General features: G+C 47.9%; 1 protein-coding gene across 2 annotated transcripts in view; it reads left to right on the top strand.

Moving 5' to 3' along the window:
- The window catches only part of RPS21 (ribosomal protein S21), a 131,245-nt gene that overhangs the window by 48,784 nt on the left and 57,389 nt on the right, over positions 1 to 25,072 (top strand). The window contains exon 1 of one of the 2 annotated variants that reach the window (XM_068207947.1): positions 8,463 to 8,469. The exons of the other annotated variant lie outside the window; for it this stretch is intronic. The gene's annotated coding sequence lies outside the window, so the exon portion shown is untranslated. Of the gene's footprint in view, positions 1 to 8,462; positions 8,470 to 25,072 lie in introns of those variants that run through there. 2 annotated transcript variants of the gene reach the window in all.

Here is a 25,072-nt window from a genome sequence, read left to right on the forward strand (position 1 = left end):
CTCTGAACCATGAACTCTGCTCGCCACAAGCTGCTGCTGTTCAGGGTCTATTTTACTTTTCTCTGTCGCTGTGTTTGAGAGACTTTTTGTCTGAAGGCCTCTCTCCCACTGAACCCATCCATCACCAGTGCTGACAGAGGTTCCTGCTGCCCGAAATGGCCAGGAAGACTTGGTGGAGCCAGAACTTCAGGGGTCAAGTCCAGGTTGACATGTCTGAGTGAACGCTGCTGCGGATACACATGGCCCAACGTCATGTTTGGAAGGCAGTGGAGGACCAAGAGGGAGGAGAAGGAAGGATAGGATGTAATCTTTCATCCTGAGAGCATGTGGGATGGGAATATTTCATTTTGCTGCTGCTGATGGTCTGGCTCCAAGGGGGTGGAGGAAGGGAGTCCCCAGCCCAGGCAGGGAGCAGCTGCCCTGGCACCGCTCTTCTGCTCGCTGTTTTTGGCTGCAGGAAAAATACAAAGGCAGGGAATGCTGGGGACGTCAAATTAAACTCCGTGGTGCTTTTTCTGCCATCAAAGAGGAGAAGGTCTAAAGGTACAAATGTCCCATGTCAGGGCCCAGATCACACATGTGAGCAGAGGAGGAAGGCTGTAGGCACAGCACTGAAGTGATGCACACAGAATGAGCTCAGGGTACCCCAAAGCAGCTGCCTCCCAGCTCACCTGATGGGTGCACTGGCCTTCCTTCTTCTCTACCATCTTCCTTTTTGCTCCTGCCAGTACCTCCAGCAGCAGTAATTCAATAATACCTGCAGCTGATTTTACCCAGAGCTATTGCCCAAAGGTCCCTGCAGCACATCCCTCGATACTGCTGCCAGTGTGACCCACAAAATATCACATCTGTTGCTCTCACGGGCTATCCCAGCTAATGGGGACAGTGACATGCCACAGCCCGCCTCAGCACCCCACTTTATATCAGACAAACCCCATAAAGTGATCCTTGCTCCACACGATGGTCCCAGAGATGGGCACCCACTGAGCTTCCCTGGAGCAGGCATTTCAGGCACAGTGGTCGTGACCCACTCCCAGATTGCCCTTTACCTGGTCCCATGTCCCTGGAAGAGTGCCCTGCTCCACACAGGGCTGCCTCCTGCCCTGGGAGCAGCCCCAGCCAGCACAGAGCGAGCAGCAAGTTACACTCACATTGTTTCAACACATTTGCTTAATTAGTTTATCAAGAAATGTGTTTGGCCTCGTCTGAGGAAAATGCTGTCTGTCATTCCCAGGCATCCTGCAGGGCCCCGGGGAGCTGACAGATCCTGGCTCCTTCCTATCTCTCCTTAACTCCATTTGCTGGGCCTATTTCCCATTATTTTTTTTCTTTTCATGTAGCACTCCCTCACCATTTTGGGATCAAAGTAATAGATAACAAAATTGTGTCTAAAAGAAGACCATGACAGGTAGGGAAACAATGTAAGAACTGGGAAGATTATTTGGGAAAATGTTAAATCGATGAAAGTGTAGGAACTTGGAATTACTTTTTTATCGCTGCAGACAAATTCACTGTAGATTGGACTCACTCCATAGAAGTGGCAATGAATGAAAAATTACTAATTATGCATAAAATATTAATTCTGTGCTTCCCTACAGGGAGCAAAAGATGCTCCACCAGTGTGGTGTGGCCCAAATGAGAGGTGGGCACGTGAGCAGGATATCCCCCAGCCCTGGGCTCAGCTTTGGCAGGACAGGCCCAGGGAAGCTCACCTGTTGAGCTGTACCTGTGGCTATTTATCTGTACCTGGGGTTACTGGGATGATGCAGCCAGTCCTGCCTGCTTTAGTAGTTTTGTTGTGATAACAGCTGAGCACTTTTAACTGATTATTCTTATTCTAATCCTTCCCATGGTTCTTGATGACAGTTTTGGATGTCTCTCATGTTGTTTCCTGTTGCTTTATAGCCATCTTCTATCAAATTAAATTATTAACATGGGGTTTTGTTCATGTGTAGAACATAATCCTAGGGCTCTCACTGGTTCTCCTGTCACAGCTGTGGCAAGCTGAGTGTCTGTGTGGCAGTGAGGCAGTCAGCTCTAGTGGGTAGTAGCCTACTGCAGCTGATCTGGTCTTTGGCAGCCAGTTAATTACTATTTGGCAAAGCCCCCTGTTGTCTTAACTGAGGTTTCATGGGCTTAATGCCCTTTTTCCAGCTTCCTTCGTGTCTCAGATCCAGTGAGTTGCTGTCAGCCCTGTGATCCTTGCACAGCAGCCAGCTCATTACCTGACATTGCCACCACCAGAGCAACACACTGCTCTGGGCAGGGCTGGGGAAAGAGGGCTCTGAAGAGGGGCGACTCAAAAACCAGTTCTTGTCGTGGTGGGCAGATATGTCTGCTCTGAAATGATGAGATTTGACTTTTGCAACCTGCAGAAAAAAGCAATACTATGTTTTTAACTCCCGGTAGTTGTCCTGCTCTGTTAAACTAAACCAAAATAGCTCTGGTTAGGGGTAAAAGAAACTTAGTTAAATGCTTGAAAGAGGAACATAGGATGTGTTTTCAGATTAGTTCTCTTTTCCAGGTATGCTGGCAGCCCAATGCCAATGTCAAATCCCTGCCCATCGGTAGTGGGATTTAGAAAAACATCTTTAACTGCTTCTGTTAGAGTCTTAATTGCACTGATGGGTCTACTGTGTGATAAGTCAAAGTGCCATGGCAGCTCTGTTGCCTTTGTCCAATCAGTCCTGCTTGTGCTGAAACCAGTGCCCTTGGTTGTGCATCGGACAGTGGAGCTGTGGTGTGTCCCCTGTGGTCGGACAGGGGACACTATAACCCATCCCTCTGGACAGTGGTGTCCTCCCCTTCGCTCAAGACGGGTCCATTCCCTGTCCTGGCTGGGCTGGGAGGAGCTGCAGTCCCGTTATCACCTGTGGGATGCAGCCAGGGCAGGCGGTGTCGGGCGATCCTCGCCAGGCCCCGGCTGGCACGGCCCAGGCACGCAGGGCTTTGCTCCAAAAGCTTCCACCACAGAGAAACACGGCTTCTGCTGCCAAGGGGACAGGAATGCCACTCAGCTCGGGGACAGCAGGCCGTTGCAGTGTGACAGCCACTTCAGCAGTCAGTCCAGCAACGCTCTGTGGAAACAAAAGGTGTCTCCATGCCAGAAGGACTGTCTTCACTCCCAGAGGAATACATCAGATGTCTGGCAGTTCCTGGGAGCCTTCCTCAATAAAAACATGAGGGAATGGGAGTGATGAGTTGCACAGCAGTGTCCTCTAAAGTTCAAGGCATGCTGGCTAAATATATGTCACATTCCTATAGCTCTTGCCAGGCTAAAGGCTGTACAAGCTACATCCAGAGTCTGCTTTCCTTCTCCATCAAAGGTCCAAAGCTATCTGAGCCACTTACACCCTGGATTTCTTTTGACTTGACTTTTTTTTTTTTTTTTGCAAATAAATAACAGTGGATGCTTGCTTCTCAGGCAAATATAACACCTGAATAATATTTCTTTGCCCTATTTCTCTGTGCTTCTCTCTCTTTCACAATATCACTTAAACACCAGTCCATAAGACAAGGGAATCCTTTCTCTATTTTAGCAGTACAAAGCTTGTGTTTTCCTTGTCCAAAATTGCAGAATAAGCATATGGGTGTGGAGAAGCACTGAAGAAACGCCAGTTCTCTGTCACAGGTCTTTAGAAAAGAAAAAGTTATCAGTTGGCACTTTCACTGTCCAAAAATAGGACAGAAAGTAACAAAATATCACTAAAATTTCCCGTGGATCTGAGATCAATGTGTAGCTCTCTGAGTAACTGAATAATTCTGAATAGAACTCCTCTTTATGTAGAGGGGCCAGTTCTCACTAGAAAAAATTCAGTGCATGTTTTCCAATCTAATGTCCACGGCAGACTTTCCAGTTTAGTGAAATTTAGACTGTTTTAAGTACTATTTAGGCCCTTGCCTAAATTCAGGACATGGAGTAATTCCATTGATGGCTCTGCTATGGACAATGTTTGAAGGGTAAATGCTGGTGCCCTTCAGAAGGTGACCAGAGCTCTCTGCCTGTGTCACCAGTTTTTTACCTGGTGGTCATGGTCCCCTGTCCTGGAGGGATGGCCTGCAGATATCTAAGCTCACTTCTCTTCTGGAGTGGTTGGTACCAAGCACATGAAAGGCAGATAATTAAAACACTTCAAAGAACCTACTAATCCAGACTGGGATTGAGAAAGGAGCATCAGTCTGCCACCACTGCTCTGCTGGAAGGGCTGTTTGTTTCCTTCTGTATTCCAGATTTCCCAAGGCTGTCATATTGTCAAACACTGCCATGATCTGTGAGTCTTTATTCCCAGATAAAGATGTGAACTCCCGGCTCTTGTCACAGATAACGGCACAAAGCGTTACAGCCACAACACAAAGACTTAAAACTCAGCTTCAAACACACAGCCATTTGTTACTGTCCTCAGCCTGGGCCAGTCAGGTTGTTCACAGCTGGGAGAGCTGAGCTGGGAGAGCTCATCTCCATGTCCTCAGGTTCCTGAGGGATTTTCATCCTTCTGTGTTGCTGGGCCAGTGTGTCTGTCCCTGCCATCCGCTGCTGCGGGGCTGCTGAAGGCTGGTTACCAAGTGAGGATGTGCAGCCTTGGGGTCCTTCATGCCAAAATGCCAAAATTCCTCATCTGTGGCCCCACAGGCATCCTTCCTGGCAGCAGGGCTCTCATCAGTGCTGACTCTGTAAGCGCTGGTGCACATCTGGCCTGTGGGTTTCTCTCCTGTTGTGCTGCAGGTCAAGCGCTGAGATCTCATTTTCCTCTTGCAAGTGTCAGAGCCATCTCCACTGGGAACCTGTAAGTCTGGTTCATTCACTACATCATAGGAAAGTTCTCAAAAGGAAAAAAAAAAAAAAACCAACACAGCTTTTATAAGAAAATCTGGTTTGAAATAAGTTGTTAAATGAAGGCACATCTGGAATCTTCTACTTAAAATGGCAGTGAGTTTAGAGTAAAATTATATTATATTTTGAGCAGTACACAGCAAGAACTACATCTTCTGAAGGCCATGTCATTTCCAGTAGAGCTGCAGCAACTCTGTGCTGGTGTAGCTGATTTTGGGGGACTATTTGAATTTCAGATGGTGTATTTCATTGCCTGCTTAGAGCTAGAAAATCTGCTTCTAGCTGTCCCTGGTAGAAAGCAACTCAAAAAGAATTCTCCGCTCTAGCAGGATGCAAGTAACCTTTTCCATGGAGGTGGAGGCTGCTGGTGTCCAGCATCCTCCTTTTGCCCAGCCCGTCCCGGTGCCCGTGACCAGGCAGGACCGGCCGGAGGCAGGGCTGGAGTTGGGATCCCCAGCCCGGGGCCGCGGCCGGGCTCCCATTGTTCCCGGCCTGCCAGACAAAGGGTTAAGTAAATGTTTGGAGAAGATAAGGTGCCCTGTTGACAAGCAGCAGGCTCCAGCGGTCTCAGCAGGATCTCTCCCAGCAGTGATAAATGGGGAGGTTTTCAAAGTGGGATCAGCAGACGCCACGGAGAGGGCGGTTGCTGATGCCGTGATTGGCAGTGGGGAAGGAATCTGAAGGTGTTTAATGATCCCACACTCTGCCGCAGCTTTTTTAAAGACTCTGTGTCTAGCCAGAGGAAAATCCTCTATCAGCCGCAGAGGCTCACGTTGCCGTGTCTTTTTTGTTGTTGTTGCTTTTTTTTTTTTTTTTTCCCACTAAAACATGGGAACATCCACTGAAAGGGATCCTGATAAGGACACTCTGCGATTCCTCATCCTCTCATATCGGTTTTGTCTCTTTTAATTTTCCCTTTGAAGTGCCCTGTGTATAGTAGCCAAACTGTTTAGTTTGGCTAACTTTGGTCAGTAACTGTGTTTGGGGGAAATTCTGTCTATTAAACTAAAAATGTGGGTCTTTTCTTCTCTGCATAGATGTGTTATTCCAATTACTGACTTACCTTTCCTTTGGTCTAGTAAATATATAATTAAATTACATCAAGGATAAAGCTCTTGGAAGGATTTGAATCCCTGATGTGACATTATTTGGTATTCAGACCATTAAAAGGTTTATTTCCTTTTAAATAGATCCGAAAAGCTGTTTGGAGGGCTGGCCACCAAACTTTTTTTTTTCCCAGATAGGGGAAATATTTTCTGTCCTCATCTTTGCCTGAAAGCTGTCCTGAGCAAGTAGGAAAAGCTGCAGTGTTGGTGATAGTAGAGCCTGGGAGGATGAAGCTTTGCCATGTGCATCCGTGGACTGCCTCTCAAACCAGGATTTTGGTCAGCTGTATTCCCTGTGGAGCCAGAAATGGAGATAAAACACTGCCTGATCCAACTGATACCTGATTTATGCCAAGAGAAGTGAGACAGCCAGGAACAATGATGGATGACGGGGATCCAGGCACAGGGAACAAGCTCATCCTTTGGGCCAGCCTCATCCTAGAAAGACTGGGGTGGGTGGATGAGTCTTTTTTGGAGGAGAAAGCAGCCTGGGCAGTGCTGGTGCTGCTGCCCTGGGCAGGCTGGAGGGAGCCAGGGCTGGGAGGCTGCTCCATGGGCAGAGATGAAAGGAGCCGGGTACCCCCCAGCAAAGGGCCAAATGAGTCGGGACATGAAAAGCAGCGGAAAGTATCTGAAGAATGTAAACACCAAGGTGGAAGAGGAATTATTTAGCATGTTAGGGGCTTGGAACTAGGTGCCAGGGGATGGAACAACGAGGAAACTCCCTCTAGCTAGCAGGGAAGCTTTGCTAGATTTGCTGAAGATTTGCACCTTCAGCTGGAGGTGGAAAAGGAAGAAATGGTTTCAGCAGAGCAAGTCAAGAAGTCTTCTTGTCTGGAGGCTGCTGGGGCAGGGGGCAATTGGAGCCACTGGCTTGCAGTGTGCATTCCCACTGCCCCAGCCCGGGCTGGGAGCCAAGGGGGGTCAGGCCAAGAACAAATAGGATTTAGTGATCGTAAGAGGGGAATGCAAAATGCCCGGAGGAATTTTGATTGAAATTTTATAACTTCAAGAAAAATCTGTTGCAGATAAATCAGGAGGTGGTTTAATAAACAATTTGAGAGATTAGTATTGAAACAAATCCCAGTTAAGTCTCAGCAGAGGAGCGGGTGAGGGAAGACCACTGCAGAGAAAGAACGTCAGGGGTATTACAGGCACTAAACAGAAGGCTTTCCAAATATATAAACAATCTGGGGAGGGGGCAGATTGGGAAACCTGTAAAAATAAGCAGAACCACATTAAAAGGCTAAGCAGGGGAGCACAATCAAATATTGAACATGGGATTGTGAAGGAGCTTTCATCTCTCAGCATTAGCCAGACCTTTCGTTCCCGGACAGGAGCCAAGGCCAGGTCCCCAAGGGGGTGTGGGGTTTGAGGGGTACAGCCTGTGCCGTGGTGGGACCCTGGTGAGATGTGGCAGCCTGCAGCCAGACTGACCAGCATCATCCTCCAATGGTCACACGTGAGATATCAGGGGAAATATCCCTTTAATGAGTATCCTTAAGGCTTTAGACACTAAGCAGATGTCTTCCATACAAGATTTCCTAATATCCGAAGTACTAAAAGGGATTTGCATCTAAAAAACTTCATAGCAAACCCTGAAGATCTGCGGGACATGGTGATCAAGAATAGATGAGGGATCTGGCAGGGTGTGTGCAGGTGACTTACACAGAGTGAAAGCTGGGCCAGCAAAGTCTCTCTGTAGGCAACAAGCTCAGGAGCAGCTCTGCAGGGATGTCACCCACTGGGACAAAGCCCAAACCCATTTCCATTACAGAAATCTGTACCTTGGTCAACAATGTCCCTGAGAAAAGGAGATGGTATAGAGGCAGGAATGAAAGGAGAGGTGTGAGTCTTTGACTTGGGAAATCGTTTGAAGCCAGACTCTAAGATGAGCATGTAATACAACTCCAGTCCCACATCCCACTTTCTCCAGAGCACCTGTGGAAGAGCAGACACACTGCTCCTTGCCCAGACATTTTGTCTTTTGTCTGCCTGCAGTGAAGCCAGAGAGATTCCCAGGTGGATTCAGAGCCATCCCTCAGGTACATTTGACTCCCTGGATACCTGTTCCCAGCACCTCTGCACCCCATCTGTGTCATCAGTGTGAGCAGTCCCTGCAATGAGGGGCTGTAAGAGCTGGACCCCTCAGCCAGAGCAGTGGAGGGAGCTGCACACATGCTGCAGGCAGGTTCCCTTGGGAGATGTCTGGCAGAGGAGCAGGGTGTCCTGGTGGAGCTGGTGGTATCCTCAGGTGTCACTGTTACATCTGCCAGGACCCAGATGAAGCAGTGCTGCTCCATCCAGCTCATTTTTAGACTGCCAGCTTTGCAGCTGTGTCACCTGGGCTTGAGCAATCAGTGCCTGAAACACTCAGCTCAGCCTCAGCAGGGAAGGGAAGTGGCCTGTCCTTGGACAGTGTGACTCCTGCTGAGGGAAACGGGCACGGGCAGAGAGCACTGCAGAGTGTGATGGAGCTGAGACAGGAGGAGTTGGTGCCTCCATCCTGGTCCTCTGGCTCCCCAGCAGCAGCACAGTGGCAGACCCTGTGGATGTTCATGGAGGGCCTATTTTTAATCACCTTTCCACTGGGTTTTTGCAATGCCTCGTTCACACTTGCTCTGTGAAAAAGGATGTCAGAGCAGATTAACAGCTGGTTCCTGCCTGCCCCGACAGCTCTGACAATGCGTCCCTTCTTCTCAAGGTGACAGGAACATGCAGCTGCCTAATGGGTACAGAAGTGTCTATTCTTTCCCAGTGACATTTATTGTGAAATATCTGAGTGGGACTGAGAGACATGCAAGGCTTTCCCTCCCTTATCAGGCGACCCTGGTCAGTGTCCTGCTGTCAAGGACTAAAGTAATTTATGTCAGAGCTGCAAGTGTTTACTTATCTGCCCCAGCGCCCAGCTCAGCCCAGAGCAGCCAGACTGGCTCCAGTGGGGCTCACCAGCCTTTTCCTGCTGCTGGGAAAAGCTGGGTGCCGGCCCTGTCCCAGCCAGTCACGGCAGGAGGGGCGAAAATGGGCCAGCAAAAACCCCCTGTGGCTCTGACGCAGGGGGACGGCGGCAGCGCCGATGTGGGAGTCACAGATGTGTCAGCAAGAAGTGACATCCCAGAGCAGAAGAGACCAAATAAAGCCTGAGCAGCAGCATGAGGCATCTGCTCCCAAAGGCATGAGCTGAGGTGTGAATTTAGAGAGGGTTTTGTCAGGTGGAGCGGAGCAGCATCCAGCCAGTGGAAGCTGCAGCAGCTCCCTGCGTGATTTTCCTGGGCATCACACCTGGGAGCCCACAGAAAGCGCTGGGGAAGGGTGGGAGAGCTAGCTGACAGCTCCATGCCTTCCTGTTTTCTCATCTTATGGACCTCTGGGGTTTTACTGAGTGGAGGATTTGTGAGGGCAGAGGGGCTCCAGGGAGGCAGAGCTGTTCGGGCACAAGGACAGCCCTAAATTGGGGATTGTTGGCTCTGTAGCAGCTTGGCAAGAGCATCCCAAATCCCTGTGAGCCTCACGGGTGGCTTTAAAGGACCTGTCCAGTGCTTCTGTCTTGTGTCATAGCAGCAACCAGAGATTTCAGTGCATCTGCTCCTTAGTCTGTACAACTTTCCCTCAGATTTGGTTCCAAAACTCTCCAGTTTTTGTAAAGCAGCACAATTATCCCAGCAGTCCTCCCCAGCTCTGGTCACCATCCGTCATCCCAAACAGGGGAACAGCTTTCATCTCTCTGGAGCTGCACATCCTTCGTGGCACAGGACAGACGAGCACAGGCCTGATAGCTCTGCTGCTGGGGGTGCCTCCTTCCTGATGGATGTGCCCAGAGACAAATATTAGGCTGTGCTGGTTTCCTCTCCGAAGCTCACAAGCTCTTGTTGTTGGGAGGGAAACCTTTAACGAGTAGGGATGTCATGAACAATAGATTAAAGGAGACAGACTATCTCTTGCTAAATGAGCTGTTATTTGAAATCAGCTTTTTCTATTTTTTTTTTTTTCCCAACCCAGGGCACTCCTCAGAAAAAAATATTCCACTGACGTTGTATTTCTCTTGACAAATATTTTTCTGAGCTGTCTCCCCTTCCCACCCATCAGGGCACCATCAAAGGGCTGGTCCTGCTCTGGGGAGGAGCTGCGAGGGCTCGGGGTGGCTGCGGGGCCCTGATTCTGTGCTGCCATCCCTGCCTGGTGGCACTGTCCCAGATGCTGAGGGACAGGAGTGCAAAATCCTCCAGAGATGCCCTTTGGGGCGTGAGCTTTGTGCCATTGGTCATGTTCACCCCAGGAGTGCTGCCAGAGGAGGAGCAGAACCAGCGAGGCTCTGCAAGGTGCCTTTCACCTGTGAGAAGAAAGTGTATCTGCACTTTCAGGAGCCTGGTGTCTGCTCAGCTTGTTTTCAAAACACCAGGAGATTTCTGAAGTGCAAGCTGATCCCATGAAGTGTAACCTCTCCTATTTTTTGCTGAAAGCCCAAAGCACAGCAGTCAATAACACACAGCCCCAGCACTCATCCCTCCACGCTCTTGACAGAGGCTCATAGGCAAAAGTACAAAAGCCTCGCTTAAAAAAAAAAAAAATCAGATATTTATTATGCCTTTGATGTTCCATAAGAACAGTTGTGGCTTCTGCTTAGTCTCCAACATCCGATTGACAATTGTTTATTAGTTTTAAAATAGCTGAAATTCATGTCAAACATTCCGCATGTTAGAAAAATGTTTATGAAGTGTTATCATAGTTTATTTAACTGTGAATGTTTAGGAAACTGGCATAAAATATAATGGACCACACAAGGCTCTGAGCAGCCCAACAATGAATGGTAGGCACGTTTTATGGACCATGGGGAAGAGGGGTGCCACCTTATCCTCATGGAGAGTCCTCCTGGTCCTTGGCTATGCAGTTGTGGCATCAGGAGTCCAAGAGAACAGGGCTTGGTTTATTTTAAGGATGTTTCTCCTAAAATATTTACAAGGGCAATGCTCACAGTGGCAATTTTTGCACAGCTGGGTTGAGCACAGGTTTGAAATGCCAGGAGGGAGGGATCTCTTCTTGTGGGCCGTGAGGGTTTGCTGATGGACACTGAGTGCCCTGAGAAAGGTTTTGGATGCAGGGCACTGATATTCATTCACCATGAGCAGTCACACTACACAAGCACAATATACTCTCCAAGACATTGCAAATTTGGCTTTATAGTTGGGATAAAGATGCCTTTCTAAGAGGTTTGGATGGAATTTTAGTCCTTCTTGCTGCAGATCTGCCATTCCCAGGCTGGGGGTGTGCTGGCAGCCTGACCGTGCAGCCCAGTTCTCCTCACATGGCCCTTTGTGTTCAGCTGGAGCAGGGCAGGCACCATCCCCCAAGCATGAGACCCCAAATGCAATCTGGGCAAGCACTGCCCATCCTTTTCAGACCCTTCTGCTCTGCTTTGCAGCAAAATCTCTTCATCTTTAAGGAATAAGAAGAGCTGCAGAAAAAGATCATAGAATCCTGTAATGGTTTGGGTTCAAAGGGATTTAATTTCATTTCATTCTATCCCCTGCCATGGACAGGGACACCTTCCACTATCCCAGGTTGTTCCGAGCCCTGTCCCACCTGGCCTTGGACACTTCCAGGGATGGGGAAGCCACAGCTTCTCTGGGCAGCCTGTGCCAGGGCCTCCCCACCCTCCCAGAGATAAATGTCTTCCTAATATCTCATCTAAACCTGCCCTCTTTCAGTTTAACTCTCTGAAGACAAATATTAAACAGCAAATGATTGCAAACCAGCCCAGGAGCATCCCAGTACCCTGATTCTGTTCAGAATCATGTCAGTGAAATTCTTTTTAGAACCAACAAGCAGTGGCCAACAACAGCTGCTTGCCACTGATGGTTGCACATGGGATCGAATTTTTAGAAATTCCCCATTTTCGTGAGCTTTCCCTTGAAACCTCAGATTTAGCTGCAGGACACAGGAAGGAAATGCCAGGTTATTCTTCCCAGTAGCTGACAGAGAAGTGGAACAATGGGAATGGGTATTTTAGTCACTGGGTTAAAAATGCTTTTTCCCCTGGTAAAAATGAACTCGTGGGACTCTTTTTTGTTCCAGAGCCTAGATGAACCTAGGAAGCAAAGATGCTCCAATGCTGTGAGCTTTTATTTCTCTGAGCTCAAAATAAAACCAGAATAATCCATACTCAGATGTATTGATTTTATCTCTAACATTTGAATTTTACATCAAAACTTCATTTCTTTCACTGATTTTATTTTTGACCACTGGCACATAAGTGGATCTGGTTGAAGCAGCTTTGCCTGCCTGTTGTTTCACAACCCAACATTATTTTGTGTCTTTATCTCTGGGGCCTGGCTGTGCTCCCATTTAATAAAAAATCCCACTGGTTCCATGCTTGCAGAGTGGGTGGAGGGAAGGGTTGGCACACCAGGCTCAGCACAGCAGGGTCACCCCCCTTGGTCACTGCAGCACCACCAAAGGTACCAGCGTTTTATTTCTGGGCTCTTGCTGTTCCCATCACCTTAGTCTGAACGGTTTTTTTCCCTCCAACGATAAAATTTCCACTTTTGATATTTAAAAATCTTATTTCTCATAAAACCCCAAAGTATGAAAATTTCTTTTAAAGAAATATACCATTAATGTATCTTTATGATGTGCAGCTGATGCTCACAGCATGGGCTATGACTTTTTTATGTTCCCAAGTTGTCCTTGAGACATTTTATTTTGACACCATATCCTTACATTCTAAATTAAAGCATATTTTTATTATCTGTTATGTGCCAGTAGACAGCAGTGCCTTAAAGCTGTTGTACAGCTCCTTGTGTCCATCTCAGGCCACCTTCCCCTCTACTTCCCCCATTGCTTCACCTCTCCAAAAAAGCAAGGATTGAGTTATCCACGCTGACAGCAATTTACAGTGCCCATTAACAGTCATATAAATTCCAGTGGATCAAGGAAGCTTGGAGTATATGATATTCAGGCACAGCTAATAGCTCTGGGCTAATTGCCATCTCGTGTTTCTGCTCTCCAGCCCCACTGTTTATATCTCCAGCACAAGCAGGCAGTAAAACAAGTTTCCAGGTTCCCCGAGTCACCCAAGGAGGGCTGGGAGCTGCTGGCTCCAGTAGCAGGAGGAGGGCTGGAGGTGGCAGTCACTTCCCATATTTAATGTGAGCTGCTCCTCCTGCTCCTGGAGGAAATGAGCTGGCTCTGCTGGAACCTCTGATGGAAGTATGGGAAGCAGTGGTGTCAGCTCGGTGTCATCACGGTTCTCATCATGGCTTGAGGGAGCAGCACGGGGTGGGTGGATTTGGAGAAGTCTGTTAAATAACCTACATAAAATCTACACTTTTCTGTTTGGAAATCAGTAGCTTGAAAGGCTGGTTAATAGGGATATTTACTGTGGAATCCTTGCTGGCTTGCAAAGCTGGGTGAGGGGGGATATTTACTGTGAAATCTGCTGATGAATAAACACTGGGGTGTTAGCTGAAGTGGGGACATTGCTCACACTGTGTTGGACTGGGGTGCTGGTGGCAGCATGGAAAGGTGCTCCCCCTCTTTCATCAGCTGCCAGCAGAGGGTTGTTGGTGCAGGATCTGGGATATGTGTGTTCTGAGCACTGCAGAGCCAGGAGGAGCATGTCTGTGTGCCTCAGGGGGTATAATGCCTTTCCACGTCTCATTTGCTGCCTTCCAAGCCAAGACACCTTTTTTTTTTTTTTTTTTTTTTGATTTTTAAGGAAATGAAAATCAATCCTCTCCGACATGCACACTTTTAATGAATTATTTGTGAGCTCATGCCTTTCACGTTGGTGAGGCCTGTCAGTGGTGCTTGCCCCCAATTGATTCATCCCACCCTGTGCCAGGCTAGGGTGGGGGATTTGCTTGTGGCACAATTAATCCTGACAGGATTTTTAGATGACCCCTGTAATAATTGTAAAGCACTTTCCATCTTTTGCAAGATAGGTAGAGAAACCTTGTGAGGCTGCTTTGGTGCAAGAGCTGGAAAATCCACCTAGGCTGGTACTGCTGGGGAAGTGGGGAGGTGAAAGGGAAAGGGCAGGAGTGCCATCTGCACCTGGGGTGGGTCAGGTTCGTGCTGTCAGAGCACACAGAGGTGACACCATCCCCTTCACAGACATCCAGCTGTCCCATGGGCTCCTAGCAAGGATGTGCTCAGCTCCCAAAAGTGCAGAGCAAAGGCTGGTGGCTGTCACTGGCCACAGGCTGGGGGTGTCCCTGCATTTAAATGGGATTTAAATAAATTTGCCCATCACCAGTGCCAGCACAGCGTGTACAACCCTTCCCTCTAGCACACTGTTTCCGTGACTTTCTGATCACATTTCAGCATGGAAAGCGGGCCAAAACTATTAACATCAGGTGGGAGTTTCACCCTCCCACCCCAATGCACTCTCCTGCTCCTCTCCTTCCCAGAACTTGCTGCTATCCCCAGCTATTTGCTGACTCACTCGGTTTTCATCCTCCTCATCGCTCCCCAAAACATTTGCTCTGACTGTTTGTAGAGTTGACCCAGCCCTCCTTCAATATTTGGAGAAAAAATTATTTTTCTGATACATTTTTTTCCAGAAATTATCAGCAGGGCTGAAAATCTCTTTATATGAAATACTTGGATTGACTGAGAGCTGGGACTCTGGGAGGTGAATGTGTCAGACTGTGAAGGATTTGCAAAGTTTTGCTATCACAGCAGCATGGCCATGAGTCCCTTCTGGGCCACTACTGAGGGACAGCAAGCCTGAAGATTTTGTCCAAACTCTTTGCACTGCTTTCCATTAAATCTGTTAAAATATGCATAGATTTTTTGGGGTTTTTTTGGTTTTTTGGTTTTGTTTTTTTTTTTTTGCCTTAAAATCTCCAGAAATTAAAATAGAGGAGTGGCTACATGGGAGCATTGAGTTGCCCTGAATTGTACCCACTGAAGTGTCACAGCAGAGTGACATCTAAGCATCTACTTTTCCTTTCTTTCTTCTTATTATTTTATTATTTTGACCATTGGAATGACTAACACAACATCACAATATTATTGTGCACATGCAGATTTGCACTTTCCAGCAGATATTCCACACATGAAGTCCTCAGGAATGTTTTCACACTCAGGATCCTTTCAGCAGCCCCTTTCCTCAGCAATATCCTGCACCCCCATCCCAAACTGCAGCTCCTGAGACAACCAAAACCCCTGCCAGAGGAAATTGGCCATTTCCTATTTTTTTTTCCAGCTTTGTTTTTTCAGGTTGGACTCTTGGTCTCCTTGGAGAGGTGCAGTGAGAGGGACTCAGGTGAGCAGGGAGGGAAGTTTTGATGGTGTCAGGAGAGGAGCCTGGTGGGGAGGAGGAAGAGAGCAGGGAGGGGCAGGACACAACTCTCCCCAGACATTGGAAAGGAGAAGCAGCAAAGCCCTGGACAACAAATGAATTCAGCTTTTCACTTTTGTGATTTTGCAGTAAACCCAAGATCAGTAAATTGATTTTTGTAGTAATAAAAGCTGAACACTCATAACCCCCAAAGTGATAAACATTTTACTGCTGTTTAGAATTTATATTTTTATTTCCAGCCTTTTCCTTGGAAATGCCCTGAGGGGAAGGATATTATGTGCAGCTCTATAAATGAACTGAGTGCAAATATTTTTATTTTCTGCTAAACATCAAAATTTTGATGCATCCTCATGAGGCCAAATGTGTTTCTTAAAAGCACAGTGAGCCAGCAGAGTAACTTGACTGGGCATTTTTTCTGAAGGAAAAGCATTATCAGTAAAAAACCTGGGCAATGGGCCCTGGGCAAAACAGAACGGCCACAATAACCACCAATTTCTGATTTTGACCCTTTTGTTCCTTGAATTTGAGTTAGAATTAATCAGGTTATTTTCTGTGTTTATGAGTCCTTGTAATTCCCACTCTGAGAACAGAGGAGAAGATATCAAAGTGCCTGAAGAAGAATCATTCCTTTCCCTCTGGTTCTGGGAAACAATTGTTTCCTTGTCTAGATCTCAGGGTCAAGTCTTCTGCTGCTGTACAACAGCAAGGCTTGATGGCTTGGAGTGGGGCTGGGCTGATTTACACCCATGAGAAGCTGGTCCACCTTCTTAATTGTGGTTAATAATTTCTAGGAGGGTGTGAAAAGACTACATGCAATGCTCACTTGGAGCCTTGGCATGTCCCAGGGTTTTGAAGCTTAAAATAACAGTGCAGTGATGGATGAGGAGACCATTACAGGTGCATTTTAGAGATTTCTGAGATGTTTGAGCTTTAACTCTTCTCTCTTCACAGTCTTGGGTGGCCAGAATTCATGGCAAAAAAATACACCTGGCTTTTTATGCAAAGGGATAAAAGAAGCCACACATATAAAGGATATTAATGCTCCATAAAACACCCTGGAAATATTCCTTCTGTAAAATACATATATAACACATATCAGTGGCATCTCACAAGGTGACCCAGCACTTGGCTGCACATGAGTGATGTGGTCATGGCTCTGCCCATGGCAGTAACCTCTTTGTGCCATGGAGTGGCATCCAGGAGAAGAGGTATGGTGCTTTGTACAGGTATAAATGAAGGCTGGAGGACCCAGATGCCAGATTTTGGTGAGCTCTCTTACCCATGGCCACATCTCAGAAAACTGGATGTGGGCAGGAGCCTTGTTTGTGCATTTCTGTGGCCATTCTCAAGTGTTTCCACTCTTGCCTTGTGCCCCCAAACCTTCCCATTTACACTCTATTTTTATTTCCACTTAAGTTTAAGATCCACTTCTATCCTTCACCAGCACAAGAAGGGGAGAATGGGAGATAGAGAAACTTCTTGTGCTTGGCAGCAGCTCCTAAATTGCTTTCTCATCCATGAATCCCCACCATGAGCCAAGCTTAATGAATCAAAATGTTAATTAACACACACATAAATTCAGCAGCCCTGGATGGATGATGCCTGGCCCCCTCTGCTACTCTGAATTCCTCCCCCTCATCATCATCACATCTTCAGGCTCTCTCCTTCATTAGTTTTTATCTGATGATTTAATACCACTGTTAGTCAAAAATTATCAGCTCTAGCGTGCATACGCAGCAAGCTGCACATCAGGGCTGTAAAACATGAGGCAATTCATGCTGCAAAGATGTCACACAACTAAAGAAATCTGTCCCTCATTTCCACTGAGCCCTGATGGACACAGAGATCCGAAATCCTCGGCAGTACCCATGGGTAGCACTTGGCTCTTGTACCATATAAATAAAATGAAATTAGAAGTAGCTTCTTTGCAATGAAACTGGGTATCCTGGTCTGAAAGAAAAGCAAAAATAATAGGAGTGGCATTTAATGTGTTTTCTTCTCATGAGTGGACAGATCCAGCAAGATGGACTGCCCTGGTGGAAACCACTCCCAGCCATGGGCTGAGGAGCTCTGGGCTGAAAATAAAGCCCTGGGTCGATGTGTCCCCTCCAGGTGCCTTCTCCTGCCCATCAGCATTCACTCAACATGCTCCTATCAGTTTGAATTTTGGGAACCCAGCATCAATCACCATGGGGAGAAGTGTTTGACACTGCAGCCTCTGGGTGGGCTCAGACCAGTTGCTTTTCTTTGGTAATTAAGGAAGATTGCACAAATGATTAAGCCTTTATTTACCATTAATGGCTGGAGTTTAGTGAGCTGTGGCACTGACCTGTCAACCCCACAGGCTAGGGACTCATCCTGAGCACCAGGATCTAAAGGAGCCCTTGAGCAAGCACAGAATTGGGATTCAAAAAGGCACTTTTGGAGAAGGATGGGTGCTTACAACCCTGGCTAAAGCTCTTGAGCTGCCAGTGGTGCTGCTGCAGCCACTGCCTTTTCTGGGATTGCCATGGGATGCTGAGCAGCAGGGTATATGTGAAGTGTCCCAGCACTGACAGTTAACACACACACACACAGCCTGGATGGCTTGTGCAGCAGATAAAGGAGAGAAAACACAGGATTTCTCCCTCTGCCATCCTTCATCTCTTCTGACCCCTGATTGCAATCTCCCAGTCCCCAGGGTGGGTAGCTCCCAGCTGCCATCCCTTGGTCACAGGGCTTCCAGAGACATTTTCTGCCGGGTGGAGCAGCCTTCCCTGCAAACCATGTCCTCATCAAGGTTCCCCATAGACTGGATGAGTTTTAGGGGGGAAAACAGCTGGTTTTTGTTGGGCCCTAGTGGTGGCTCCAAGGACAAGGTCCTGGGTATGTGGCACACCCTGGGTTGTCCTTCATCCCCGCTCTCTCTAAACATCTTTCTGCAATGTGCAGTGCAAAAAAAAAAAAAAACAAAAAAAAAACAAAAAAAAAACCAACAAAAAAAAAAAAAAAAACAAAAACATTGCAAATGCCTTTCCTTTGGCTTTGAGTGAGTGAAGTGTTTCTGGAACTAACCCAAATATTCAAATATTCAAAGATTTGCTTTCTGACATCCAAAGAAATCCAGAGGGTTTTCTTTTGGGAGAAAGAAGAGAATTAAAAAGTGGTCTGACAGGTTAAAGAAAGGTGAATGTGGGGGGTTAAAGAAGAAAACACCTTCAGAATTTAATGAAGTATTTAAGACTAAATGCACTGAATAATACACTGAAAAATTTTTGTCCATCAGACAAGGGTTTGGATCAATTTGTTCTGCCTTTGCACCACCATCAGTTTCCACTCCTGGACCTTTAGTGCTGCCAGGGACCTGCCTGTGGGTGGGGGCTAGAAGCTCTGCTGAAAAACTTCTCATCTCCCCTCTTCACACAGGAAAAAGACCCTCAGAGCTGTTCAGCTCTTCAGAAACAAGTCCCTTTACCTGGTTCCTACATGCCACTGGTCACTGATGGGTGTTGGGACCCCGGGCAGACCCCCCCATTCTGAGCTGCAGGAAAACTGCTGAGCCTAAGTCAAGGATGGATTGGGTGAATAGGCACGAAATCTTCCATTAATGGCCAAATCCTGCTGCCAGCCCAGACAGCTGGAGGGCTGCACATGTGCCAGTGTGGGCGGACTCACTTCCTAAAATAGCTTTGGGATTGATGCTTCCAGGGCTCAACATTTTCTGAGGTGTTGGGGCAATGCTTTGTTGTGATGTGCTGCCTTCCCTGATAACCATTGCAGGGACCAAACAAGCTGCAGGGAAATTAATTGGAAAACTCTCTCAGTTCCCCCCAGACTCTCAGCCCCACGTAAACACATACCCACAGTAACGTCACCAGCTGCCCGCAGTGACAGCAGCACAGAGCTCTCGTGGAAAAGCAGAGGTTTCAGGGATCTCCTTCACTCCTGCCCCAGGCAGGGCCAAGGTTCTCTGAAATTGTGTTAGTGGGAGTCATTTTCATTTGGTCAGTGTTGGGAAGGATTTAAATTCAGGCTGCTTCAGTCCCATCTTTCTGATTTTATTTCTTTAATAAAAATAAAAAACCTGAAATGGAATATTTGTACCCCACAGTCCTTGGATGTCAGGAATCTCTCCTCAAATTGTTATAATGCGAAATATCATAGAATCATTGAATGACAGAATAGTTTGGGTTGGAAGAGACCTTAAAGCTCATCTCATTCCAACTCCCTGCCATGGGCAGGGACACCTTCCACTATTCCAGGTTGCTCCAAGCCTCATCTATCCTGGCCTTGGACACTTTCAGGGATGGGGCAGTTATGGTTTCTGTGGGCAGCCTGAGACTCACCACCCTCACTGGAGAGAATTTCTTGTTAATCCCTAATCCAAACCTATGTGAATATGGCCCCTGCAGTCCATCCTTTGGGACAGGGAGACATCACATTCCTGATCCACCAACAGCAGAGGAAAAAGGGATCAAACGCTTCCAAACCGCTGGGACCAGCATCACCAATTAAGTGACAATTGCTTTTTGTTATTTCTCCACAGCCTTGGGTTTTTGTTAATCTTCAGAGTGGGGTGAAGCTGCAGGGTCAGGGTTTCTGTATCAACCCAGAGACACAATCCTGCTGGGATTCACGCCCACATCGAGGTCCTGTCAGAGCAGCAAAGTGGCCAGCACACAGAGATGGGGGAAAAAGATTATGGAGAAAGGAAAAGGCTCCTCTGCACCCAGATACAGATTAATAAGTGAACCATTCATCTGATAGGGACACGAGGGAAGATTGCAGGTATTGAGCCCCACTACAATTCAGTAATACCACTTGGCTTTATCTCCTGCCCAAGTAACACAAACATTTATGGAATTACATTTTAAGGCTTTTAAAGGTGTATTTAGAACGTGTTTCCTTTGAAGTGTTATCTTTGCAAGCTCTCATATGCTGATAAAAGCCGTGTTTAGCTGCCTCGCGAGGAGCGCTCGAAAACTGTCGGTTCAGAGATTTTTCACTCTCTTTGGGCAGGACAGGGCAGCCTTCCCAGGGGCTGTGCTTTGCCTCATGCTGCTGGCATTTGCCACAGCCCATTCCCAGCAGAGCCACGGTCTTTGCAGGAAAGCAGCAGTGGGAGGTCTCTTGTGGTGGGACTGAGGTGTGGGGCAATCTTTGGAGCTGGGTTACGTCCTCAGAGGCTGTGGAGCTTTAAAACAAGGAAACAAGGGCCCTGGGGTTTTGCAGACATCGCTGCCTGTGAGCTCCACTTCCCTCCCTGGGAACCTTCAGGAGAAGGGAAACAGCGTGGCGAAACAAATGACTTCATTCCAGGCTGGTTCCAGTTAGCATCCCCATCCCTCCTCCCAGCCCTGCCCAGGGATGAAGACATTGTTCAACAGCTCATCACTCACCGGCAGGCTCCGTGCAGGCAGCCAATGCACAGACCCCAAGCCTCATCCCACAGGCAGAGGACTTGACCCAAAGCTCCTTGAGATCCATGGAAAGGCTCCAGTGGATTTCTATGGGTCTTGGATCTCAGCAGATGTTGGCAAACTCGGCCAAAGCTAATGGGAACGTTGCTGGCAGCACAGACTGACGGGTCAAGCAAAGGGAGAAAATGAATTTATCAACCAAGAGGATTTGTCTTCCCTTGAAATTTCCAAGGAGTTTCTTAACAGGATGCTCATTAACATACCTCTGAGGGAGGAGGGACACCTCTCTACGTGTCATTTTAAATACCAACAGCTCCAGGTTGGCAGTGGCCACATGGCAAACAGCTCGAGGGAGTGGAAATAGCTCTCCCCATTCCCTTTGACCCTTTTCTGGTCCTCTCCAGCTCCATGCAGACTGTCTTGCTCCTGACCTCCACCCGCAACTGGAGCCGAAATCTTGGTGCTGGAGCTGGGCCACGATCACTCCAGCCTGGCTCAACTGCCTTTTTGGAGCTGCTTTCATTCATTTTCTTCACCCCAAGCACCCCCCACCTCCAAAATCACCATGCTCAACTTGTCTGAACATGTGCCGAACCTGATAAGCTTTTGGCAACCTCCAGAATAAATTGCTTTAATAAAAATGAAAACCATTTTGAGGGGGGAGAGGGAGGCAAGGGAAGCAAAAGCAAATACAAAAATAATGTGCAGGCAAGGGCCCATGTGATCACCTGGCAGGAAGCGGCATTCCCAAACCAAAGCATAAATCATGGGGCTGGGAGCAGCCAGGCCAGCGTGGGGGCAGGCAGCGAAGCCCTTCACGCCCAGGTTCACATTCAGTGCTGCAAGGAGCACGGAGTGGGTGTTGCTTTTTACCAGGTGATGGAGAGGAACGTGCTAAAATACTTCCCCAAAGGAGCTGTATGGGGGGCAGGCTCCTGGGGGGCACCCAGGAGCGTGTGGCTGCAGAGGTTCTACTGGGGTGGGTGTGCTCAGAGCCCTCCAGGCAGGATGGGCAGGTGTAGGGGGGAGGGAAGGCTTGCAGGATCCATCCTCCAGCCACCCCCATGTGCCAAGCTCCATCCCATCCCACAGCAAGGCAAGGGAGCAGGACAGGCAAGGGGAGCCTGCAATAACCCATCCTGCAAGGTTCTGAATTGGACACAGCCCTTGTGGGGGAGAAGTTGGCCCAAATCGAGTACATTCCACAACGGAGTTTTCACACTTGGAGAAGGATTTTGCAGAGGTCCTTTTAAATACTTGTGATGATGTTGTCTTTGTCTGTGCTCAGGAGGAAGGGACATAAGTCCCAGACATGGCACAGCCGTGTACACCATGCTGACAGTGCCACACTCGGTGGACAGCCACTGTAGATTGCCTGAAAGTTGACCACCCACCCCTGCAAACCAAAGAATTAGATTTTCTGGGGTTTTTTTTGTTTTGTTTTTTTTTTCCTTAAAAAACATTATTATTTAGTTAGAGATTGGTGAAAAACCAGGGATGGATCAGTGGATTAGATGCTCCAGAGCTGGTTTGACATTTGCTCTTTCTACTTCATCTGGACTCAGGCAGATCATTGCATTCCTGCTTTTTATTGTGACATGAGCACTTTGCTGGTGGTTTTCCATCATGGGAAAGAGGAGATGGAAACAGAAAAAAAAACCAACTTTGGCACATTCAGGGTTCCTATGCTGGGTATTCAGGTGCTGCCACACTGGAGATAACACATCAGGGAGAGCCAAGGAGAGCTATGGAGCTTCTTTCTTTCCAAGGATCTGTGCCAGAAATGAAGTTCAAAATAAGTTTTCTTGTCTTTAATACTGATATATTATTGATTAATTAATTACAGAGGGATAAATGACACAGTTGTGTGTTATGGGTAAACCATTTAAAGCCTAAGAGCTGTCATCCTTCCCCAGCTCTTGAGAGCAGGAGCCTTTCCAGTGAAAAGCTTTGCTAACGAAGCAGTTGAGAAAAATATTTACTGCCAGAGTTTCTTCAATTGACATTTGCATCTTCTGTAATTTGCAAACTCTGTGCAATTTGAGCCATTTTCATGGGACTATAATTTATGGGAAGGGTTTTGCCTTCACTTCTCAGTGTCTTTGCAAAAAAAAAAAAAACCACAAAAGCATCTTTTGCTCTGAAATTCACACTTAATTTTTTACTTCTTTTTGGCCAGGGGAGGAGGGAGGGGCAAGGGAAAGTGGATATTGCGGGAGACAGAGCAGAGATGGAGGAGTAAGAGACAGGCAGGACTATTAAATGCAGTTTCTCAAACTATGGGTCATGACTGCTTTAAAGAGAGACAGGATGTGTCAGAGGACAGCAGGGTCCTCCTTGGTTTAGTCAAGTGGGAGCCAGCTGAAAAAAGACCTAGCTCCCTTCTACCCATAGAAAAAAAAGAGGAATTTTGGGCAAAACTTGCCAAGATTGGCATCCTAGTCCAGCCTGGATGGGAATGCAAGTTGGAAGAGGGGCTGCCTGGCTGTCCTCCATCCCTGGCAGTGGGAGCCAGCTGTGAACTCCCCCTACATGTTTTCATGTGAGAGAGGAAATGGTTACAAAACCCTAATTGCATTAATCTCCTCCTTGCAGAAGGAGGGGAAGGCAGAGGTGAAGAGAAGAACCCCAACAGTTCAACTCATTTGTGCATCCCCAGCCTGGGCTAAGCCGCTGCTGGCTGACAGCTGGCATGAAGATGAATGAGTCAAAAAAAGAACATTTTTGTAAAGTTTAAAAGTGTTTGTTTCAACTTTTGGCACAGCCCACCCAGCCATCAGCATTCTCAGCAGGGAGCCAGAGCACCCTGAGCTCTGCAAGCCATCCACAGACAGACAAATTCTTTCAGGGTATAAATTATTTTAACTTTTGTTTATTGGCAAAATGTGACCAACAGCAACAGGAACAGGTGAATTTAGGTGGGATCACAAAAACTTACAACGTGTTTCCTGACTAGACAAGTTGTGCCAAAGCCTGGCATCGACAGCTACCTTCCCACCACCCCTTTGCACCTCATTGAGAACAGCTGCCACCAGTTTGATGATGTCTTTGTACTCTGCTGCACATTCCCAGCACCTTGGAAGGCAAGAGCTGCACACCCAGGGCGTTTGCAGCCCAGATGGTGTAGGCTGGAGAAGGTGAAGGAAAGCTCAGCCAGAGTGGAAAGGGCTCATCTGCTTCTCCTTCCAGCTCAGAGAAAACCCTCACACCTGGCTGCCCTTTTCCCAGCTGATCTGGGTTTGTATCTTTTAGTAATGGAAATTCCAGGTTAGCTTTTTCTGTGCCTGTTTCTGAGGTGTGTGGGTGACCTCCAGGGTTAAAGCATCTCTAGTTCACCTGCACCCTTTGTCACCCAGTGCCAGCCCATGCAAATCCAGGGAAAAGTGGCACAACCAGAGCCCACAAAGGCTGCCTTTGTTATTTAGTGTAATTTAAATGCTCATAACACCAGAAAACTACTGGTTTAGCTAAGCCTCTCCTTGTCTCACTCTTACAGAGCCTTTCCACCTTTTCAAGGTGAGAAAAGCAGCCAGCAGCCTCCTTGCCCTGCAGGTAATGATGCTCCATCCCTCGGGTCCAGCTCCCAGCGTGCCCAGGGTGACGAGAGTCCTCCGAGCTTGTGGGCTCCCAAACCCTGCCCCGGGCGATGTCCCGGGGCTGTGTCCTGCGCAGGCAGCTGCAGGCAGAGCTGTTTCGAAGCCATCGAGCAGCCTCTGGTGGAAGCTGCCTGCTATGTGCGCGCTGCCTTCCGCGTGTGTCCGGTATTCCGGGGGATGGGGCGGCTTATCGAGGGAATGTTTCCTTCTCTCACTGCAGCACCCGGCTGGTAACGTTGATCTACCTCCTCTTTATAGTCTGGCTTTGCTGCTGTGTCTGCTGTGGAGCAGCGTCTGCCCAGCGATGCTGCTCCCATGCGCTTGTTCTTGCTGCAGGAGCTCTTTTGGGCTTGCCCTGATGGGATTCGACGAAAGCCCAAGAGGATCAGGCTATGAAGTGCCCTCAGGCTGACATGTGACGAGTGACAGGACCAGGGCGAACGGCTCCAAACTGGCAGAGGGCGGGGCTAGGTTAAATATCAGGGAGAAATCCTACAGGTGCTGGTACACGTGTCCCAGAGAAGCTGTTTGCCTGATCCCTCATGCCTATGAGTTACTGCTAATGATGTAGGGATGCTTTTGTCAGCACCCTAAAGGGCTTTAACAGCATCCTCACTGGGGCCTCCGTCCACATCCATGGCCCAGGAGCCCATTCCAGCCCAGCATGAGGCTGTCGGCTCCTGTGCAGGGATGCTGCAGGATGCTGGTCTCCAGCTCTGGCCATGTCACCATGAATTCACCTGGTGATTCGGGCTCTTGCATGTACCAGCATCTGATCTCCAGCTCTGCTCTGTGCTCAGGTAGCCCAGCCCACAGGGAACATCTCCCCTGGGTGT

Source organism: Anomalospiza imberbis, chromosome 17 (genome assembly GCF_031753505.1).
Source record: "Anomalospiza imberbis isolate Cuckoo-Finch-1a 21T00152 chromosome 17, ASM3175350v1, whole genome shotgun sequence".
Taxonomy (NCBI): Eukaryota; Metazoa; Chordata; class Aves; order Passeriformes; family Viduidae; genus Anomalospiza; species Anomalospiza imberbis.